The sequence below is a fragment of the Procambarus clarkii genome, chromosome 42 (genome assembly GCF_040958095.1).
Source record: "Procambarus clarkii isolate CNS0578487 chromosome 42, FALCON_Pclarkii_2.0, whole genome shotgun sequence".
Classification (NCBI taxonomy): domain Eukaryota; kingdom Metazoa; phylum Arthropoda; class Malacostraca; order Decapoda; family Cambaridae; genus Procambarus; species Procambarus clarkii.
The window spans coordinates 20,913,407-20,935,803 of record NC_091191.1 but is presented as its reverse complement, the minus strand read 5'-3'; the positions used below and the strand labels follow the sequence as shown (position 1 = coordinate 20,935,803).

At 46.3% G+C, this 22,397-nt stretch overlaps 1 long non-coding RNA gene across 1 annotated transcript in view; it reads left to right on the top strand.

The window, feature by feature from the left end:
* LOC138373613 (uncharacterized) overlaps positions 1–22,397 on the top strand; it is a 306,568-nt gene that overhangs the window by 19,407 nt on the left and 264,764 nt on the right. The window contains exon 2 of the long non-coding RNA XR_011231274.1: positions 8,518–8,542. This is a non-coding gene — a long non-coding RNA (uncharacterized lncRNA). The remainder of the gene's footprint in view (positions 1–8,517; positions 8,543–22,397) is intronic.

The window sequence follows — 22,397 nt, the reverse complement described above, 5'->3', positions numbered from 1 at the left end:
CCTGTTTTAAACAGTTTATCTTCATCTTCCCTGTTAATTCCTCTGAGAATTTTGTAGGTAGTGATCATGTCTCCCATTACTCTTCTGTCTTCCAGTGTAGTGAGGTGCATTTCTTGCAATCTGTCCTCGTAACTCATGCCTCTTAGTTCTGGGACTAGCCTAGTGGCATACCTCTGAACTTTTTCCATCATCTTCGTGTTGCACTTGACAAGGTACGGGCTCCATGCTAGGGCCGCATACTCCGGGATTGGTCTTACATATGTGGTATACAAGTTTCTGAATGATTCCTTGCACAGGTCCCTGAAGGCAGTTCGGATGTTAGCCGGCCTTGCATACTCTGCAGATGTTATTCTTTTGATGTGGGCTTCGAGAGACAGGTTTGGTGTGATATCAACTCCTAGATCTTTCTCTGACCTTTTCATGAAGGACTTCATCTTCCATTCTGTATCCATTGTCTGGCCGCTTGTTTCCACTGCCTAGTTTCATTACCTTTCATTTACTTGGGTTGAACTTTAGTAGCCATTTGTTGGACCATTCATTGTCTGTCTAGGTCATCTTGTAGCCTCATACTCTCTTCCCCTGTCTTAATCTTCCTCATAATTTTTGCATCATCAGCAAACAATGAGAGGAATGATTCTATATCCTCTGGGAGATCATTTACATATATCAAAAACAGTATTGGTCCAAAGACCTTCACTGAATCCAACAAAATCAAACTGTTTTGTATTTCCTCTTGCCGGCGGCCATCTTGAATGTTCTTCTCTGCACTGGAAACACTAGGGCAACTTTTTCTCATCCACTATTTCACTTCCCTTGGCACATTCCTGTTATATCACCTATTTTTCAAAAGCTCTATACCGTTATGTTCTCTGGGACACCACTCACTATCATCATCCTGTACTACAATACTTAGGATTGTTGAAATATGCTGGAGCTCCTCTTGTCTGTCTCTTGGGAAAGAACTTGGGATAGAGTGGGAGTGTGTGTGTGTGTGTGTGGGAGTGTGTGTACTCACCTATATGTACTCACCTATATGTGCTTGCAGGATCGAGCATTGACTCTTGGATCCCGCCTTTCTAGCTATCGGTTGTTTACAGCAATGACTCCTGTCCCATTTCCCTATCATACCTAGTTTTAAAAGTATGAATAGTATTTGCTTCCACAACCTGTTCCCCAAGTGCATTCCATTTTTCTACTACTCTCACGCTAAAAGAAAACTTCCTAACATCTCTGTGACTCATCTGAGTTTCCAGTTTCCACCCATGTCCCCTCGTTCTGTTATTATTACGTGTGAACATTTCATCTATTTCCACTTTATCAATTCCCCTGAGTATTTTATATGTCCCTATCATATCTCCTCTCTCCCTTCTTTTCTCTAGTGTCGTTAGGTTCAGTTCCTTCAGCCGCTCTTCATATCCCATCCCTCGTAACTCTGGGACAAGCCTCGTCGCAAACCTCTGAACCTTCTCCAGTTTCTTTGTGTTTCTTCAGGTGGGGGCTCCATGATGGCGCGGCATACTCTAAGACGGGTCTCACGTAGGCAGTGTAAAGTGCCCTAAAAGCTTCCTCATTTAGGTTTCTGAATGAAGTTCTAATTTTCGCCAGTGTAGAGTACGCCAGTGTGTGTGTGTGTGTGGGAGTGTGTGTGTGTGTGTGGGAGTGTGTGTGTGTGTGTGTGGGAGTGTGTGTGTGTGTGTGTGGGAGTGTGTGTGTGTGTGTGTGGGAGTGTGTGTGTGTGTGGGAGTGTGTGTGTGTGTGTGTGGGAGTGTGTGTGTGTGTGTGTGTGGGAGTGTGTGTGTGTGTGGGAGTGTGTGTGTGTGTGTGTGTGGGAGTGTGTGTGTGTGTGTGTGTGGGAGTGTGTGTGTGTGTGTGTGTGTGTGTGTGTGTGTGTGTGTGTGTGTGTGTGTGTGTGTGTGTGTGGGAGTGTGTGTGTGTGTGTGTGTGTGGGAGTGTGTGTGTGTGTGTGTGGGAGTGTGTGTGTGTGTGTGTGTGTGGGAGTGTGTGTGTGTGTGTGTGTGTGTGTGTGTGTGTGTGTGTGTGTGTGTGTGTGTGTGTGTGTGTGTGTGGGGGAGTGTGTGTGTGTGTGTGTGTGGGAGTGTGTGTGGGAGTGTGTGTGTGTGTGTGTGTGGGAGTGTGTGTGTGTGTGTGTGTGTGTGTGGGAGTGTGTGTGTGTGTGTGTGGGAGTGTGTGTGTGTGTGTGGGAGTGTGTGTGGGTGTGCGTGTGGGTGTGTGTGTGTGTGTGTGTGTGTGTGCTCACCTATTTGTACTCACCTATTTGTGCTTGCGGGGGTTGAGCTTTGGCTCTTTGGTCCCGCCTCTCAACTGTCAATCAACTGGTGTACAGAATCCTGAGCCTACTGGGCTCTATCGTATCTACATTTAAAACTGTGTATGGAGTCAGCCTCCACCACATCACTGCCTAATGCATTCCATCCGTTAACTACTCTGACACTGAAAAAGTTCCTTCTAACGTCTCTGTGGCTCATGTGGGTACTCAGTTTCCACCTGTGTCCCCTTGTTCGCGTCCCACCAGTGTTGAATAGTTTATCCTTGTTTACCCGGTCGATTCCTCTGAGGATTTTGTAGGTTGTGATCATGTCTCCCCTTACTCTTCTGTCTTCCAGTGTCGTAAGGTGCATTTCCCGCAGCCTTTCCTCGTAACTCATGCCTCTTAGTTCTGGGACTAGTCTAGTGGCATACCTTTGGATTTTTTCCAGCTTCGTCTTGTGCTTGACAAGGTACGGGCTCCATGCTGGGGCCGCATACTCCAGGATTGGTCTTACATATGTGGTGTGCAAGATTCTGAAGGATTTCTTACACAGGTTCCTGAACGCTGTTCTGATGTTAGCCAGCCTCGCATATGCCGCAGACGTTATTCTTTTTATGTGGGCTTCAGGAGACAGGTTTGGTGTGATATCAACTCCTAGATCTTTCTCTCTGTTCGTTTCATTAAGTACTTCATCTCCTATTCTGTATCCTGTGTTTGGCCTCCTATTTCCACCACCTAGTTTCATTACTTTGCATTTACTCGGGTTGAACTTCAACAGCCATTTGTTGGACTATTCACTCAGTCTGTCTAGGTCATCTTGTAACTTCCTACTATCGTCCTCAGTTTCAATCCTCCTCATAATTTTGGATCATCGGCAAACATTGAGAGAAACGATTCTATACCCTCTGGAAGATCATTTACATATATCAGAAACGGTATAGGTCCAAGGACTGACCCCTGCGGTACTCCACTCGTAACGTCTCGCCAATCTGAGACCTCACCCCTCACACTGACTCGTTGTCTCCTGTTACTTAGGTACTCCTGTATCCAGCGGAGTACCTTCCCTTTCACTCCAGCCTGCATCTCCAGTTTTTTCACTAGCCTCTTGTGTGGCACTGTGTCAAAGGCTTTCTGACAATCCAAAAATATGCAGTCTGCCCACCCATCTCTTTCTTGCCTTATTTTTGTTGTCTGGTCGTAGAATTCAAGTAACCCTGTGAGGCAGGACCTGCCATCCCTGAATCCATGTTGATGCTTATGTTACAAAGTTCTTTCGCTCCAGGTGCTCCACTAGCTTTCTTCACACAATCTTCTCCATCATCTTGCATGGTATGCAGGTTAGGGACACTGGTCTGTAATTCAGTGCCTCCTGTCTATCCCCTTTCTTGTATATCGGGACTACGTTAGCTGCTTTCCAAATTTCTGGCAGTTCCCCTGTTGCCAGTGATTTGTTATACACCATGGAGAGCGGGAGGCATAGTTCTTCTGCTCCTTCCTTTAGTATCCAAGGGGAGATTCCATCTGGGCCTATAGCCTTTGTAACATCCAATTCTAGTAAACACTTCCTTACTTCCCCGCTGGTAATCTCAAACTCTTCCAGTGGTTCCTGGTTAGCTATTCCCTCTCTTATCTCTGGGATTTCTCCTTGCTCTATGGTGAAGACCTCTTGGAATTTCTTATTCAGTTCCTCACACACTTCCTTGTCGTTTGTAGTGAATCCTTCTGCCCCTAACCTTAATTTCATAACCTGTTCCTTTACTGTTGTTTTTCTCCTGATGTGGCTATGCAGCAATTTAGGCTGAGTCTTTGCCTTGCTTGCGATGTCATTTTCGTATTGTCTTTCTGCCTCTCTTCTCATCCTAACATATTCATTCCTGGCATTCTGGTATCTTTCTCTGCTCTCCAGTGTCCTGTTATTCCTATAGTTTCTCCATGCCCTTTTACTTTGCTGCTTAGCTAGCCTACATCTCTGATTAAACCATGGGCTTCTCATCTTCATTTCACTGTTTTCCTTTTGGACTGGGACAAACTTGTTTGCTGCATCCTTGCATTTTTGCGTGATGTATTCCATCATATCTTGGGCCGTCTTTTCCCTGAGCTCTGTTTCCCATGCTATATCTGCTAGGCATTTTCTTATCTCCTCATAGTTTCCCTTTCGGTATGCTAACCTTTTGGTTTCGGTATCCCTCCTCGAGTTCAATAACCCTTCTTCAATCAGGTACTCAAACACCAATACACTGTGGTCGCTCATTCCTACTGGGTTCTCAAAACTGATTTCTCTTATGTCAGAGTCGTTCAGGGTGAAAACCAGGTCGAGTCTCGCTGGTTCGTCATTTCCTCTCTTCCTTGTGGGTTCACTGACATGCTGGGTTAAGAAGTTTCTAGTCGCCACCTCCAGTAGTTTGGCTCTCCACGTATCCTCGCCTCCATGCGGTTCCTTGTTCTCCCAATCAATCCTGCCGTGATTGAAATCCCCCATGATGAGCAGGTGGGATCTATTTCTACAGGTAGCAGAGGCTGCCCTCTCAATTATAGTGTTAACTGCCATGTTGCTTTCGTACTCTTGACTGGGTCTTCTGTCATTTGGTGGAGGATTATATATTAGTGCTACTACTATCCTTGGTCCTCCCATTGTCATGGTGCCTGCTATGTAGTCTCTGAAACCCTCACAGCCCGGGATAGCCATCTCCTTAAAACTCCATTCCTTTCTCATGAGTAGGGCCACTCCTTCTCCTCCCCTACCTTCCCTCTCTTTCCTTACTATTGTGTGCTCCTGGGGAAACACGGCATTCGTTATGATTCCAGAGAGTTTTGTTTCAGCGAGTCCAATTACATCTGGGTTCACTTCTTGTGCTCTTTCCCTTAGTTCACTTGCCTTGCTTGTGATCCCATCTATGTTCGAGTACATTGCCCTGAAACTAACTCTCTTCTGCTTCTCCTCTGGGGAGGACCTGTGGGGTCTGGGGTGAGCGGGAGCTGGGAGGATCTGGTATGGGGAGAGTGGTGGAGGAGGAAGGGCTTGGGGGGGGTAGGGGGGAGGGGGAGGGTAGGGGGAGTGGGTGAGGGGGGGAGGGGAAGGGTAGGGGGAGTGGGTGAGGGGCGGAGGGGGAGGGTAGGGGGAGTGGGTGAGGGGGGGAGGGGGAGGGTAGGGGGAGTGGGTGAGGGGGGGAGGGGGAGGGTAGGGGGAGTGGGTGAGGGGGGGAGGGGGAGGGTAGGGGGAGTGTGTGTGGGTGGGTGTGTGTGTGGGTGGGTGGGTGTGTGTGTGGGTGGGTGTGTGTGTGGGTGGGTGTGTGTGTGGGTGGGTGTGTGTGTGGGTGTGTGTGTGTGTGTGTGTGTGTGTGTGTGTGTGTGTGTGTGTGTGTGTGTGTGTGGGAGTGTGTGTGTGTGTGGGAGTGTGTGTGTGTGCGTGTGTGTGTGGGAGTGTGTGTGTGTGCGTGCATATTTTTTTTTTTGTTTTTTTGTTTTTTTTTGAGATATATACAAGAGTTGTTACATTCTTGTACAGCCACTAGTACGCGTAGCGTTTCGGGCAGGTCCTTAATCCTATGGTCCCTGGAATACGATCCCCTGCCGCGAAGAATCGTTTTTTCATCCAAGTACACATTTTACTGTTGCGTTAAACAGAGGCTACAGTTAAGGAATTGCGCCCAGTAAATCCTCCCCGGCCAGGATACGAACCCATGACATAGCGCTCGCGGAACGCCAGGCGAGTGTCTTACCACTACACCACGGAGACTGCTAAATGTGCATGTGCATGCGTGCGTGTGCCACGAGGGTCCGGTAAGTGTCAACCTCTACCCAAAATGAGCCACTTTGAGATTTAAAATATATATGACATACTGAACAAGAATTTAATATTATTTTACCCCACTCCCGTACACCTGAATAATTGACCAGAGAGGGGTACCTACCAGTCAGCCTCCCGCTTACACAACTAGATGAGTAAGGACGATGTCTGGATGACGAGGTGATCGGTTGTCACCTCCCACCTGCTGATTCACTAGGTAGAAGTCCAGTAGTGTGTGTGTGTGTTCGCGAGCGTGCGTGTGTACACGTGGGTGCGCATGTGTGTTTATGTTTCAGTGCAGTTCAGTGTGTGAATGGGTTTGTGATTTTGTGTGTGTGAGAGCCTTTGTGTGTGCCTATAGCTTACAGCGGAGGGGGGGGGTTCCTTGGATTAACACGTTATTCAGTATTCAAGGAAGGGGAGAGAGAGAGAGAGAGAGAGAGAGAGAGAGAGAGAGAGAGAGAGAGAGAGAGAGAGAGAGAGAGAGGAAGGAGAGAGAGAGAGAGAGAGGAAGGAGAGAGAGAGGAAGGAGAGAGAGAGAGAGAGAGGAAGGAGAGAGAGAGAGAGAGAGAGGAAGGAGAGAGAGAGGAAGGAGAGAGAGAGGAAGGAGAGAGAGAGAGAGAGAGAGAAAGGAGAGAGAGAAAGGAGAGAGAAAGGAGAGAGAGAAAGGAGAGAGAGAGAGAGAGGAAGGAGAGAGAGAGAGAGAAGGAGAGAGAGAGAGAGAGAGGAAGGAGAGAGAGAGAGAGAGGAAGGAGAGAGAGAGAGAGAGGAAGGAGAGAGAGAGAGAGAGGAAGGAGAGAGAGAGAGAGAGAGGAAGGAGAGAGAGAGAGAGAGGAAGGAGAGAGAGAGAGAGAGAGGAAGGAGAGAGAGAGAGAGAGAGGAAGGAGAGAGAGAGAGAGAGAGGAAGGAGAGAGAGAGAGAGAGAGGAAGGAGAGAGAGAGAGAGAGAGGAAGGAGAGAGAGAGAGAGAGAGAGAGATAGAGAGAGAGAGAGAGGAAGGAGAGAGAGAGAGAGGAAGGAGAGAGAGAGAGAGGAAGGAGAGAGAGAGAGAGGAAGGAGAGAGAGAGAGAGAGAGAGAGAGAGAGAGGAAGGAGAGAGAGAGAGGAAGGAGAGAGAGAGAGAGAGGAAGGAGAGAGAGAGAGGAAGGAGAGAGAGAGAGAGAGAGAGAGAGGAAGGAGAGAGAGAGAGAGAGAGAGAGAGGAAGGAGAGAGAGAGAGAGAGGAAGGAAAGAGAGAGAGAGAGGAAGGAAAGAGAGAGAGAGAGAGGAAGGAAAGAGAGAGAGAGAGAGAGAGGAAGGAAAGAGAGAGAGAGGAAGGAAGGAGAGAGAGGGGAAGGAAGGAGAGAGAGAGGAAGGAAGGAGAGAGAGAGGAAGGAAGGAGAGAGAGAGGAAGGAAGGAGAGAGAGAGAGAGAGGGGGGGGGGAAAGGAGAGAGAGAGAGAGAGAGGGGGGGGAAAGGAGAGAGAGAGAGGGGGGGGGAAAGGAGAGAGAGAGAGAGGGGGGGGGAAAGGAGAGAGAGAAAGAGGGGGGGGAAAGAGAGAGAGAGAGAGAGAGAGAGAGAGAGAGAGAGAGAGAGAGAGAGAGAGAGAGAGAGAGAGGGAGAGGGAGGGGGGGGGGGGGGGCGGGGAGGAGAGAGAGAGAGAGGGGGGATGGGGAGAGGAGAGAGTGAGTTTAAGCTTGCACTATTTTCCTGGTGTTATGGAGCGGTGAGTTACTGGAGTGTGGTGGTGGGCGAGGAGCACTGTTCCTGGTCTTATGGAGCACTGTCCCTGGTCTTATGGAGCACTGTCCCTGGTCTTATGGAGCACTGTCCCTGGTCTTATGGAGCACTGTCCCTGGTCTTATGGAGCACTGTCCCTGGTCTTATGGAGCACTGTCCCTGGTCTTATGGAGCACTGTCCCTGGTCTTATGGAGCACTGTCCCTGGTCTTATGGAGCACTGTCCCTGGTCTTATGGAGCACTGTCCCTGGTCTTATGGAGCACTGTCCCTGGTCTTATGGAGCACTGTCCCTGGTCTTATGGAGCACTGTCCCTGGTCTTATGGAGCACTGTCCCTGGTCTTATGGAGCACTGTCCCTGGTCTTATGGAGCACTGTTCCTGGTCTTATGGAGCACTCTTCCTGGTCTTATGGAGCACTGTTCCTGGTCTTATGGAGCAGCAAGTTACTGGAGTGTAAGGTCTTGTTTATCCATAATGCTGAATATAGTTTTGTGGTTTAGGGAGGATATTTAATTTCCATTTTATCTATAACCATCATTTACTCCACTTAACTTTTCTCTGGGTTGAGATAGCTTCACCCTAAATGTGGTAACTGTGGTAATGATGGTGTACATAATGAAACACATTGTCACGATGTGGGGTTCTCTGCGGGGACTGGAAGACCAGCAAAACCCGCCTTAGTAATTACTATTCAAACGTAATCGAACTATAATATATTTAGTTATGATCATTTTATATTTTCAGGGAGGACGGTGTACGTAAGACAGAGGTGAGTGTTGCTGCAGCTTATTGTTTCATATTCCTTCGTGGACCTTAGTCCCAGTGGACTGTCTTGCTCATGTGAACATTGTGTGGTGCAGGTTATTGTGTGAAGAACTTGAATAACGGTAACATTGTTCATCTGTATATTCAATTTTCTTCAAGTTTTTTTTTTTAAAAGCATGTTTTATTTGTCAGACATGACATTAATATAATATGTGTATAAAAAACCCTGCGCGGATGTGAATGGAACATTGTGTGAAAATTTCAAAGCAATCTGTGAAGAACTTTAGGAGATTAGCGATTTTGAACAAACGAACATTTCCATTTTTATATATATATATACTAGTTGTACCCGGCCACGCGTTGCTGTGGCTCAGCAACGCCACAGCAACCTTCCCCTGTCCCCTAGTCCTCCCCACCATTCCCCCTTCCCCATTCCCTCTTCCTCCCAACTATTCCCCACTCCCCCGTCCCCTCGTCCTCCCAACCAATCCCATTCTCCCTTCCTCTTGTCCTCCCCACCATTCCCCACTCCACCGTCCCCTCGTCCTCCCCACGATAACCCACTCCACCGTCCCCTCGTCCTCCCCACGATAACCCACTCCACCGTCCCCTCGTCCTCCCCACGATAACCCACTCCACCGTCCCCTCGTCCTCCCCATCATCTCCCACTCCGCCATCCCCTTTCCCTCCCTACCATTCCCCCCTCCCGAGTCGCCTCTTCCACCCCACCATCCCCCAACTCCCCCATTCCCTCGTCCTCCCCAGCATTACCTCCCACCCCAATCCCCTCATTCACCCCACCATCCCTCACTCCCTTCCCCTCGTCCTCCCCACTCCCTCGTCCGATGCATTCCCAAATAATCTGATATGATTTTCTTGTCAGAAAATTGGGAACATCAAATGATCTGATGTTCCCATCACTGAAAAATAAGAATAGCAATTAAAAAATGAAATGAAAACCAATGAAAAAATAACAAACTATACTCACGAAATGAACGGTATGGTAAACAACACAGCTCAACTCCAATGCACTGTCACACAAAATAATTAAATAAATGAGAATAAATCGAAATTTTTGACAATTCAATTTATCAATACAATCGGAAACACTGAAATGGAATTGTAACATATTTAGTATTGTAAATGTTGCTCTTGTGAGCAACAGATGGCACTGCTTTATAAAAAGTGTGGCATCTATACTTATACTTAACTATACTTATACTCGTATGGTAAAAACACAGCTCAATTCCAGTGCAATGGTACACAAAATAATTAAATCAAAATGAAAATAAATCGAAATCTATGAGAATTCAATTTATGAATGCAATTGGAAACATTGAAATGGAATTGTAACATATTTAGTATTGCGAATGTTGCTCTTAAGTGCAACAGATCGCGCTAATTTAAAAAAGAAACATGTTTTTACCCGTCACAGATGTGGTATCTATATAGTAGGTATATAAAGACACGTGCATATTCGAATGGAACATTGTGTCAAAATTTCAAAGCAATCGGTGAAGAACTTTTGGAGATTACAGCGTGTGTTGCTCTTACGTCCAACAGATGGCTCTGTTAAAAAAAAAAAAGTTTTTCCTTTCACAGGTGAGGCATGTATATAAAAACACTCGCCTTATAGAATGCAACGTTTTGTCAAAATTTCAAAGCAATAGGTAAAGAGGTTTTGAAGATTTCCTTCACATAAACACATTAAAAACACAGTCTTTCAAAAAATGAATGTTTTTCCCGTCACAGACGTGACACTTATATAGTTTGTATGTAAAAACCTGCTCGGATGCGAATGGAACGGTATGTAAACATTTCACAGCAATCAGTGAAGAACTTTCAGAGATTACCCCCTCCCCTTCCGGCCCGTTGGCGTCGTGAGGGGGTTTGGTGGACGGCTGCCGGAGTGTGATGCTCCGTTGGGCAGTCCTCTGTCCTTTTCTGGCCTTGCACTCCTGCTGCTGTCTTCTCCAATTGTGCCGGATCGCTTTTCCTTTTCCTTATGTTTCGTTTTTCTCCCCCCTCTTCTCCTATCTGCTTGTCGTTTCCTGCCGACCTTTTGCTTGTTTTGGATTATTTCTTTGGACTTCTTCTATTTTGACGCCCGGGTGCTTGAGGAGGCATACTCTTGCACCCGTAGAACTGTAGTACCCGACGTCTCGAGCGAGGGGAACCTTTTATTGTCAATCCCCCTTTCGTCGCTGAACCCGATCTCGACGGACTGACGGTTCTTAAGGTGGCGTTTGTGGGGCGTATACTCACGACGCACCCCTAGGGGGCCCCGGCATGATCGGCGATAGCTTCCTGTTGGGTGTCCTGCCTCTAATTGTGGCTCCATGGTGGGTATGGGGGCACATTCGTGGATGAATTTGTCACTTTTCGTCTCTATGTCGTTGAATGTTTCCGTTGTACCCTCTCAGGCTCGTGGGGTGGGCGACCAAGCCCCCGAGTCGGCCTGTATTGGAAGACCAGGCTCTGTAGCTCCCGCTGCGTTGGGCCCCGACCTTGCTCCTCCTTTGACCGTCCTGACTTCTTCCCCCAGCTCCCCTCCCTCCTCTGAGGTTGGGTCGAGCCTCCAGCCCCCGGTGGTGACCACTTCGTCCCCTGGTGTGGCTAAGTCTTTCGTTGTGACTACTGCGCCTTTTGACCCCTCTCTCTCTAGGGGTTCTCAACGCCGTTCGCGCCCCAACCGCACTCGCTCGAGTGCTGATGCGTATCAGGCCTTGTTTGGTCCTGCTTCATGGGCCAAATACTTTGATCTCCTCCCTCTTGATTCTGCGCCTCCTGACGATTTCTCCCTCCATCGGCATCTTGTAGATTCCGTGGATGCGTGTGTTACTTTCAACCCCACTCGTCTCGGTACACGTGTCGTTGCTGCTCCTTCTCAGGATGCGGCTTCCCGCTTGGCTGCCTTATCTTGCCTTGGCGAGATCCCTGTTCGGGTCTCCAAGAACGTTCAGATGAATTCCAGTGTTGGCACTATTCTCCTCCCACCCCATGTTGCAACCGGTGTTCGGAATCTGCAGGATTGCCACGATGATATTCGGCATATCCTTGATGCCCAAGGCCATTCTGTCCTCCAGGTTGACTCGTTTACTCGTCCCCCTTGTGGTCGTCGCCGTCAACCCCTTCGCGTTGTGAAGATCACCTTTGATGGTAGGACCCTTCCATCCTCTGTCATTCTTGCTGGTGCTAGGTGCTCTGTCCAGGAGTATATTCCTTCTCCTCGACTTTGTAATAAGTGCTGGAGGTTTGGGCATGGTGCCCTCCGCTGCTCTGGGACTGTCTCTCTCTGTCCTTTGTGTGGGAGTGAAGGTCACTCTAAGTCGGAGTGCACTTCTCCCCAAGCTCGCTGCCTCAACTGCGGTGAGGCCCATCCTACGTTCTCCCGTGCCTGTGTCCATTACAAGCTTGAGGCGGCCGTCCTTAACCTGAAGCACCGGGAGCGTTTGTCTTTTCCTGAGGCGAGGCGCCAGGTTCGCCGGCTCCCGCCTTATACTAACATCTCTTATGCTCGCGTGTTGCACTCTTCCTCTCCTCGTCCTTCCCCCCTTCCTCAGACTCTCAACCGTTTCTGGGCCTTGGACCCTGATACGCCCACTGCCCCCTCCTCTGTTCCTTTGAGTTCTTTCCCGAGGGGTCCCCCTCCTGGTCCTCTGTCTGGGGTTCCCCTTCTTTCAACCCGGTCTGTCATGTCTCCTGTGTCTTCTTCCTCGTCCCCCTCCGATCCTCCTTCCCATCCTCTTCCTCCATCTATCGGCTCTCCCCGCCGCCTGTCAGTGCAGGCGGATGTCCATCGCTCTCCTAACGGCCGTCGTGTGTGCTCTCGTTCGGCTTCTCCTGTTGAGACACTGGAATCCGTTGCCCGGTACGTAGTTGCTGGGACACCTGTCTCTTTAAGTCAGAAGCGTAAGCCTGGCTCCTCTCCTTCCTCTTCCCCGGCGGGTAAGAAGGCTTCGCTTTCTTCCTTAGCTCCTACTTCTGGCTCTGTTGCTCCTTCCCCTCCCGTTTCAGTGGTTGCGCCCCCTGTTCCTGCTATGGAGGTTTCTTTGGCCCCTGCTTCCCTTTCGGTTGCTGCTCTTGCTGGGGTGCGCTCCCCTCTTTCTACTCCCCCTCTTCCTACTGCTGTCCTTGACTGCTCCTCTCCGTTGTCTCCTCCTCTTCCTCCTCCTCCTCCGGACCCCGCCCGCCCACCTCTGATCTGTTCTCCCGTTTCCTTCCCTCCGTCTTTGCTCAGTTTACCCATGCCCCCTAACCCTGACTTTGCTGACCCTGATCCCGACCCTGATATTCTTTAACGTGCTCTGTTGCTCTTTCGCCTTTGTTTCTTCCTTGTTCTCTGTTTTTGTCCTTTCTCTTCTCGTCGTTGTCCATTCTTCAATGGAACGTTCGAGGTTATTACGCCAATTTCCTCGAACTCCAACTTCTGATTTCGCGGTTTTCGCCCCTTTGTGTCTGTCTCCAGGAGCCAATGCTTGGTGCTCGTCCTGGTCGTTTTCGTGGCTATTCCTTTCTCTCCCCCCCCCAGCCATTGCTGGGGCTTCTAATTCTTCTGCTCTCTTGATTCGTGCAGATGTTCCCTTTGTTCCTTTATTTTTTCCTTCGCCTCTCCATTGTTCTGCTGCTCGTATCTTTGTGGGGAAATGGTACACAGTTTGTTCCATTTATCTCCCCCCGAGTGTCCCGCTCTCTCTTCCTGATTTGAAACACCTCCTAGACTCCTTGCCGGAGCCTGTGCTCCTGCTGGGTGACTTCAATTGTCGTCATTCTCTTTGGGGTGACGTTCTGACGAATACCCGGGGTCGCCTCCTTGAGCCGTTTCTCCTATCTTCTTCCCTGTCTCTTCTGAATTCTGGTGAGCCCACTCATTTTGACTCTCGGACTCACACCCTTTCTTGTCTTGATCTTTCTCTCTGCTCTTCTTCTCTTTACTTAGATTTCACGTGGCAGGTTCTTGATGACCTCCATGGAAGTGATCATTTCCCCATCCTTGTTTCCTTTTTCTCTTTTCGCCCTTCCCTCTCTTTACCTAGGTGGCAGTTTGCTAAGGCAGACTGGACCCTATTTACCCTCAGTGCTGCTCTCTCTGACCTCTCCCTTCTGCCTCTCTCTCGCGCTCTCCTCCTTTTTCATGACGCTTCAACGCTGCCCTCCGCTCTATTCCTCGCTCTTCCTCTCGGGGTCCACGGAAGTGCGTTCCCTGGTGGAATGCGGACTGTGCTCGGGCTGTCCGCTGTAAGCGTGCAGCCTGGAAGAGGCACCGCCGTAGGCAGACGACCGATTCTTTTCTTTTCTTTCGGAAAGCGAGTGCGGTGGCCCGTAGGGCCATCCGTACGGCTAAACGTGAATGTTGGGCATCTTATGTCTCAACAATTATGTCCGAAACCCCTCTGGCCCAGATCTGGAAGCGTATCCGCAAGACTGCGGGTAAGTTCGTTCCCGATGTTTAGCGGGTAAGTTCGTTCCCGATGTTTCACCGGTCCTTCACCTCCATGATACTCTTGTGGCGGACCCGTTGCAGGTCGCTTCCGCACTGGGTTCCCACTTTTCTTCTGTTAGCTCTGGTCTTCATCTTCCCCAATCTTTCCTTCTTCGTAAACCTGTCCTTGAGTCTCGTCCTTTAGATTTCTGCACTCATCTTCAGCTTCCCTATAATGATCCCTTCTCTCTCTCTGAACTTCGTTCTGCCCTGGCCCTCTGCGGTTCTACGGCGGCGGGCTCCGATGGTATTCATTATGAGATGCTTCGCCATCTCCCTCCGAGCACGTCTCAGTATTTACTGAGTCTGTATAATCGGATCTGGGAGTCGTCGTCAGTCCCTGAGGACTGGCTCGATGCCGTTGTCCTCCCTATTCGCAAACCGGGGTCTCTGGGTACTTCCCCTAAGGACTTTCGCCCTATTGCTCTCACAAGTTGTGTCTGCAAACTCTTTGAACGTATGGTTAACGTTCGTCTGATGTGGTTCCTGGAACACCATCACCTCCTCTCCCCTTCTCAATTTGGTTTCCGCAAGTGCCGCAGCACGACAGATGTCCTGGTGAACTTGGAGGTCTATATTCGTACTGCTTTTGCTGCGAAGACCTCCGTTGTTGCCGTCCTTTTTGACCTGGAAAAGGCTTACGACACCACTTGGCGTTATCATATCCTATCTCAACTTCATTCTTTTGGCCTTCGTGGTCATCTCCCTCTCTTTCTCCGCAGCTTCCTCTCTCGTCGTTCCTTTCGGGTGCGCCTTGGTACCGCTCTCTCTCCCTCTTTTCAGCAATACGAAGGTGTGCCCCAGGGTAGTGTTCTGAGCACTACTCTTTCTGGTTGCCCTCAATGGTCTTCTTTCCTCTCTTCCTTCTGGTGTCTTCTCCGCTCTCTATGTCGATGATCTTACCCTTTGTTATCAGGGTGATGATTCGCCTCTCCTTCAACGCCGGCTTCAACTTGCAATTGATGCCGTGTAGTCTTGGGCCACTGATCATGGCTTCAAGTTCTCTACTTCTAAGACTTGTGCCATGACATTTACGCGGAAACGGTTTGTTCTTCGTCCCTCTTTGTCACTTTATGGTCATCCCCTTGAATACAAAGATTCCGCGAAGCTTTTGGGGTTATTCCTTGACACTCGTTTGTCTTGGTCTCCCCATATCTCTTACCTCCGTGTTGAGTGCTCTAAGGCCCTTACCCTCCTTCGGGTCTTGTCCCATACTTCTTGGGGGGCAGATAGGCGCACTCTCCTTGCTTTACATTCCTCTCTCGTCCTGTCTAAGCTCGATTATGGTTGCCCTGCTTACTCGTCTGCTTCTCCTTCTACTCTTCGCCGTCTTGATGCTTTGCACCATTCTGGGTTGCGCCTCAGTTCTGGTGCCTTTCGTTCGACTCCCGTCCTTAGCTTGTATGTTGACACTGGCTTCCTGTCTCTCCAGGACCGCCGTGATCGCTACTGTCTTCGCTATCTTGCGCGGGCCTTGCAACATCCTTCCTCTCGCCTCTGTCGTGCTTTAACTTTTACCCCTCCTGCGGTTCCTGTTCCTCTTCACCACCTCCCTCTTTCTGTCCGGTTATCTCGCCTGCAGGATTCTCTTTCCGTTCGTATTTCTGATGTTTCTCCTCGTGTTGTTCCTTCTTTGCCCCCGTGGAGGGTCCCTCTTCCGCGGTTTTGTACATCCTTGACCCGTATCACTAAAGCTTTTACCCCTCCTACAGTTCTAAAACGCCTTTTCCTCGAGCACTTTTCTTCTCACTCCCGCTCCGTTTCTGTCTTCACCGATGGGTCTAAGTCAGCGGACGGTGTTGGCTACTCTGTTGTTTTTCCTGATCGCACTTATATGTGTCGCTTGCCTCCGGAGACTAGCATCTTTACAGCGGAACTTTATGCTATTCTCTATGCTCTTCGTCTCCTACTTTCTCGTTGTCAGTCTTCCTTTGTAGTTGTTGTTGACTCTCGTAGTGCCCTCATGGCTCTCGGGTCCTTTAATCCAGTTCATCCAGTGGTTGTCGAGATCCAGCATTGGCTGTTTCTCGTTCACAGTAAATTTAAGTCGGTTGAGTTTTGTTGGGTTCCCAGCCATATTGGTGTGTCTTTAAATGAGCGTGCGGATGCTGCCGCCAAGGAAGCTGTCCGCTCTTGTCCCATCTCTCGTAAGGGCATTCCGTATTCCGACTTTTACCCGGTTATCCATTCCTCAGTCCTTACCCGTTGGCAGGCTTCTTGGTTGTCTGTTACTGGTAACAAGCTACGTACTCTTAAATGTTGTGTTTCCCCGTGGCAGTCCTCCTTCCACCGTAACCGGCGGTGGGAAACAGCTCTGGCGAGGTTGCGTATTGGCTATACTCGCTTAACCCATGCTCACTTGATGGAGCGCCGCCCTGCTCCTTATTGTCCTAGTTGCATTGTCCCTCTTACGGTCGTGCATGTCCTTCTTGAATGTCCTGACTTCCAGGACGAGCGTATGTCTTGCTTTCCGACCGCCCCTCGCGGTCACCTGTCCCTCGATAGAATTCTTGGTGACTCGGATACTTTTGATATCGTTCGCCTTATGCGTTTTTGTTCTCGTATTGGCATCCTTGGTGATATTTAGTGCCCTCTGATTATTTTGCGTCTTTGATGGTGCTACATAGCCTTCCCGGTTTGGTGCCTTCTTTTGATAATTACTTACTTTCAGAGATTAGCGATTTTGAACAAATGAACATTTCCATTTTTATTTATATAGACTAGCTGTACACGCCATGCCACGCGTTGCTGTGGCTCAGTCTGGTTAAATGGTAAAGGCAGAAAAGAGAGAGTGCACGTTTCTAATATGTTTAATTTCACAATGCTTGAGAGTATACAATATTTGTTGTTGTTTCATTGTCTGTGGAGATAGAGATTGTCTGGTTTACCAACTTTAAAACACGCAAATTATAATTGTCCCTTTTCGAAGCATTCCATGTCTAGATCTTAACTGCATAATTCTAAAGATTGGCCTTTGAGCTTTGTTGATGGTGATTGCAGATGTCAATCGAATTGAAAATTACAATATCTTAAATTGAAATGGCATATCTGTTGGAATCGTAAGAATGCGAGGAATGAGGACATCTTCACCTTTGAAAGGTCCTGTTAAGATTGTTGCTTCTACGACGTTGCTGATTAATTTTTAACTGCAAGGCGCGTGGCCTTGCAAAGCTTTAGCTCATTAATATTTCGAACATGATAATTGGCTCGCAGATTTTCAATTGCCGTACATGTAATGGTATCCCTGGCATATCGAGTGAATTCAAAAATTCTGTTGGATAACTAATCGATTCATCTGCTTCCTCAACAGTGTCGACGGACTTGTATCGAGGAATTACAGGTAATGTTTACATGAAATCTCCTGCAAGCAATATTAATGCGTTCACAAATGGTCTGATGTTTCCACGCAAATCTTGCAATGATCGATCAAGAACCTCGAGCGATTTTTTGTGGGCCATTGTGTATTCATCCCAAACAAAAAGTTTACATTTCTGCAATACTTTTCCCATGCCGGATGCTTTTGAAATGTTGTACGTGGGAGATTCAAAGAATTGCATGTTCAATGGCAATTTCAAATCGAAGTAGCAGTTCTTCCACCTGGTAGCAATGTCGCAGCTATTCTGGACGATGCAAGAGCTAAGGTTATGCCATTTTGGGATCGAAATGCTGCCAGAATCAATCTAATTAGGAAGGATTGACAGTTCCTCCTGGCGCATCTAAGAAGATTTCTCCAAACCCGTTATTGACAGTTTTAATTATTTGATTGTAAATGTCTTTTTGCTCAAGCGTTAGCTTATGAATATTTGATTGCACATACGACAACAGATCACCCGTGTTGTAATTTTGTTCACGACGCAATTCTACATCGAACGATGCAGCAGCAGATCGATTCGGTGATGGCATTTCCAATTGATTTAGAACTTTGTTCGCGATTTCTAAGCACAAATCTTCAATCATTATCAAAGCTTCGTTGTAGATTTCTGCTGTGAAATCCATGTTCATATATGAATTTTCCTTCGTATTCGACGGATAATATCTTCAGCCATGTGCGATTTATATTTCTCCCATAACTCTGTTGGAGATGGAGACCAGGCTGTCAATATGATTGCAAACAATGCATGAATTTGATTTGGATATGACGTGTTGGACTCGTCATAAATGCATACATCCCAGTGTCGGTCGTTCTCTAATTAATTCCGAGCTTGTCATGCACTACGGTAAGTGGCATGTGTTACGCTGTTGACAAATCTCAATGGCTAGAAATACGTTAGACCAGGCACATTTACCAACAGCATGCAAAGAAAGAAGCATTCAACTTGATTGGGATGTACGGTCTGCCTATCGTAGTTTATTTGAATGTCAGGTTGTCCGTCACCTCGGTCTCTTCGTTTGCGTGGTTCAAATGATTTTCTACTGGCATTCCATGTGTAATACGTAGCTATTTCCAAATACAGCAGTGTTTTCGCAAATGCGTCATTTTGACATAAAGCAGTTAACGTTATAGCCAGTGGATTCATAGCTGTTTGTTGCACATTTGCAGTTGTGAAATAAACGTGTTGTCCATTTTATTGTTTTCAAAACAAAAACAAAAAATACTAACGAAATATTTCAAATCAAACGCAGATCAATCGACAAAGCTCAAATTCACCACCAATTGCACTGAAAGATAAGAAGAACAGGTAAAAAACGAAATGATAAAAATGAAAAAACAAACAAACAAGCTTTACATACTGTTTATTTCATGGATAAACAATACAGCTCAATTCCAATGCAACGTCACACAAAATAATTAAATCAAAATGAAAATATATCAAAATCTATGAAAATTCAATTTATCAATGCAATCAGAAACATTGAAATAGAATGGTAACATATTTTGTATATCGTGTGTTTCTCTTATTTGCAACAGATGGCACTGTTTTTCCAAAAATGCATGTTTTACCTTTCAAAGGTGTGGCATCTAATTAGTATGTATATAAAAACTTGCACCTATTCGAATGGAACGTGTCAAAATTTCAAAGCAATCGGTGAAGAACTTTCGGAGATTACAGCGTGTGTTGCTCTTACGTCCTACAGAAGGTGCTGTTTTTCCAAAAAAAGCATGTTTTTTGCTGTCACAGGTGTGGCATGTATATAGTAGGCATATGTCTAATTTGGGGGTGCTCTCGTCTCTGTATACTCTGTCCAGTATCATTCCTATGGTTGTGTCGACTGGGCAGAGACAGGCGAGAGCACCCCCAAATTAGACATACCTGAGCCACACTTGAAAAGTCTTCTCGAAGCATGTACAAAGGAAGCCCCTTTCATCAGTCCACAAGGAGACATGTATTTACAAATAGACGGAGTAGCAACGGGCTCCCCCTTAGGAGTTTTATTTGCTAATATTTATATGGGAACCATCGAAGATAGGGTCTTCAGTAGCAGACAAAAACCAACTGTATACTGCCGTTATGTAGATGACATATTCGTAATAGTAAAAGACTCAGATGAACTAATTGACCTAAAAAGACACCTAGAGAGAGAGTCAGTACTCCGATTTACACATGAAAATAGTGAAAATAAGTCTGCCATTCCTGGATGTACTAATAACAAAAACAGGAACCTCTTTAAGCACCAACGTATATACAACCCGTTCTCGCAAATTCGTAAAGTCAATATTGACTTATTAACTACGTGCATAGGTGATATACTAAACATAATAGATACCCTTAAAAAGATTCATAGAAAACACCGACCTTACCTAACCTTGTTAGTATCTTAAGATAAGCATCTTATTGCTTCGTAATTACAATTATTACTTAACCTATACCTATTATAGGTTAGGTAATAATTGTAATTACGAAGCAATAAGATGCTTATTTTAACATACTAAGTAGGTTAGGTAAGGTCGGTGTTTTCTATGAATCTTTTTAAGGGTATCAATTATGTTAAGTATGTCACCTATGCACATATTTAATAAGTCAATATTGACTTATTAAATTTGCGAGAACGGGTTGGTATATACCAAGCCCACCAACATAGGATTATGCCTGAACGGTAGAAGTGAGTGCCCCCAAAGATACAAAGCCAGTGTTCTCAATGCTTATATTCGTTGAGCGCTTACCCACTGCTCTGAATGGAGCAACGTGAGTAGAGTGTGTGAAAGAGTAACTCAGGTATTGGTGAACAACGGATATAGCAACGCGGAAATAAACGCTGCTATAAGAAGACACTTGGACCGTTGGTATAATTCAGAACCTAGAACAGAAACCACAACACCCCCAATAAAATTCTATTACAAATCAACCATGCACAGTGAACATATAAAAGAGGAAAGAATAATGAAAGAAATAATCCGTAAAGGAGTAAAAAGCACTACTCCTAACCAAAACATAAACCTGATAATATTCTACAAAACCAAGAAGACTTCCGAACTCCTTATCAAAAACAGCCCGAAGCCGACGGAGAACCCTCTACAGCAGTCAAGCGTTGTATACATGTACACTTGCCCCCACGAAGGATGTAACCTTCAATGTAAGTACATAGGTATGACGTCGACCAAGCTGACGAGGCGTTTGACATGCCATCTTCAATCTGGTGCCCCTAGGAATCACATGAGACAAGCCCATGACATTACTCTAACAAGAGAAATGTTGAACAAGAATACCTGCATAATAGACAAAACCCAAGATGCAAGAAGATTACAAATTCTTGAGGCAATTCACATAAGAATAGAGCGACCTACCATGAACACCCAAATCACAGAACTATTTACTCTACCCACCATGAGAGTAAGGACAAGACAAGAACATATCGATGCCAACACAGAAGACAATGTCCAACATAATAGGCCAATTACACTGGATTAATCTTTGTGTTTAGATAGGAGCTGCCTCGTATGGGCCAATAAGCCTTCTGCAGCCTTTGTTTCACCTCACATTTATCCCTTATGTATCCCCCCATATTTTCACCTTTATTGTATTATCACCTGACCCAGTGCGGGTATAAAATCAACTAGTATATATATATATATATATATATATATATATATATATATATATATATATATATATATATATATATATATATGTATATGTATATAATATATATATAAAATATACTAGCTATACCCGCCACGCATTGCTGTGGCTCAGTCTGGTAAATTGGAGAAAAAAGAACAGAGAAAGTGCATGTTTCTAATAGTTTAATTTCACAATGCTTGTGGGTATACAATATATTTTGTTTGTTCTGTCCATGTGAGAAGCAATCGGTGTCTAGATCTAAATACTAGATTCTAAAGATTTGCCCCAAGCTTTATTGATGGTGATTACAAACGCCATTCGAACTGGGAATTGCAATCTCTTAAATTGAAATATCATATCAGTTGGAATCATAGGAATGTGAAGAATGAGCACATCTTCACCTTTGAAAGTTCCTGTCAAGATTGTTGCTTCTACGACGTTGCTGAATAATTTTTTTACAGCAAGCCGCGTGCCGTTGCATAGCTTTGGCTGGTTGATATTTCGCAACATAATTGGCACGCCGATTTTCAAATGCATTACGTACGATGGTATCCCTGGCTGATCGAGTGAATTAAAAAATTCTGTTGCATAATTAACCGCTGTATCTGCTTCCACAACAGTGTCGACGGACTTGTATATGACTGCTTCGCTTTGAATGTTAGACTGAATAATATTAAGGTCGTAAACGTCTTTGTTTTTGGCCGCAAGAATAGCTCGTTCTCTCAGCCAATCGTGATTCATATAATTGGTTTGAATATTGGGAAATAATTGTTCAATGAATTCTTCTTTTGATGTCACTAAATTGTAGAAGTTATGAGGCAATGAAATTCGTCCTGAGGTCAGATCAACCGGCACGTTTCCGTTCCCAATTTCCAGCAACTGATGTGAGAATATCTGAGCTGATGGGTCGTTTTGCAGCTGGACACGCATATTTGTACTTAATTTTAACGTCTTTACGTGGCACCAAAAAGTAGAGTATTTCAGGCAGGTATTTATTTCGTCCGCTGGTGTCCATCGAGGAATTACAGGCAATGTTAGACTGAAATCTCCTGCAGGCAATGTTAATGCGTTCCCAAATGGTCTGATGTTTCCATGCAAATCTTGCAATGGTCGATCAAGAGTCTCGAGCAATTTTTTGTGGGCCATACTGCATTCATCCTAAACAATATGTTTGCATTTCTGGAATACTTTTCCCCATGCTGGATGCTTTGGAAATGTTGCACGTGGGGTTTCAATGAATTGCATGTTCAATGGCAATTTCAAAGCAGAATGATCAGTTCTTCCACCTGGTAGCAATGTCGCAGCTATTCTGGACGACGAAAGAACTTAGGGTATGCCATTTTGGGATCGAATTGCTGCCAGAACCCGTCTAATTA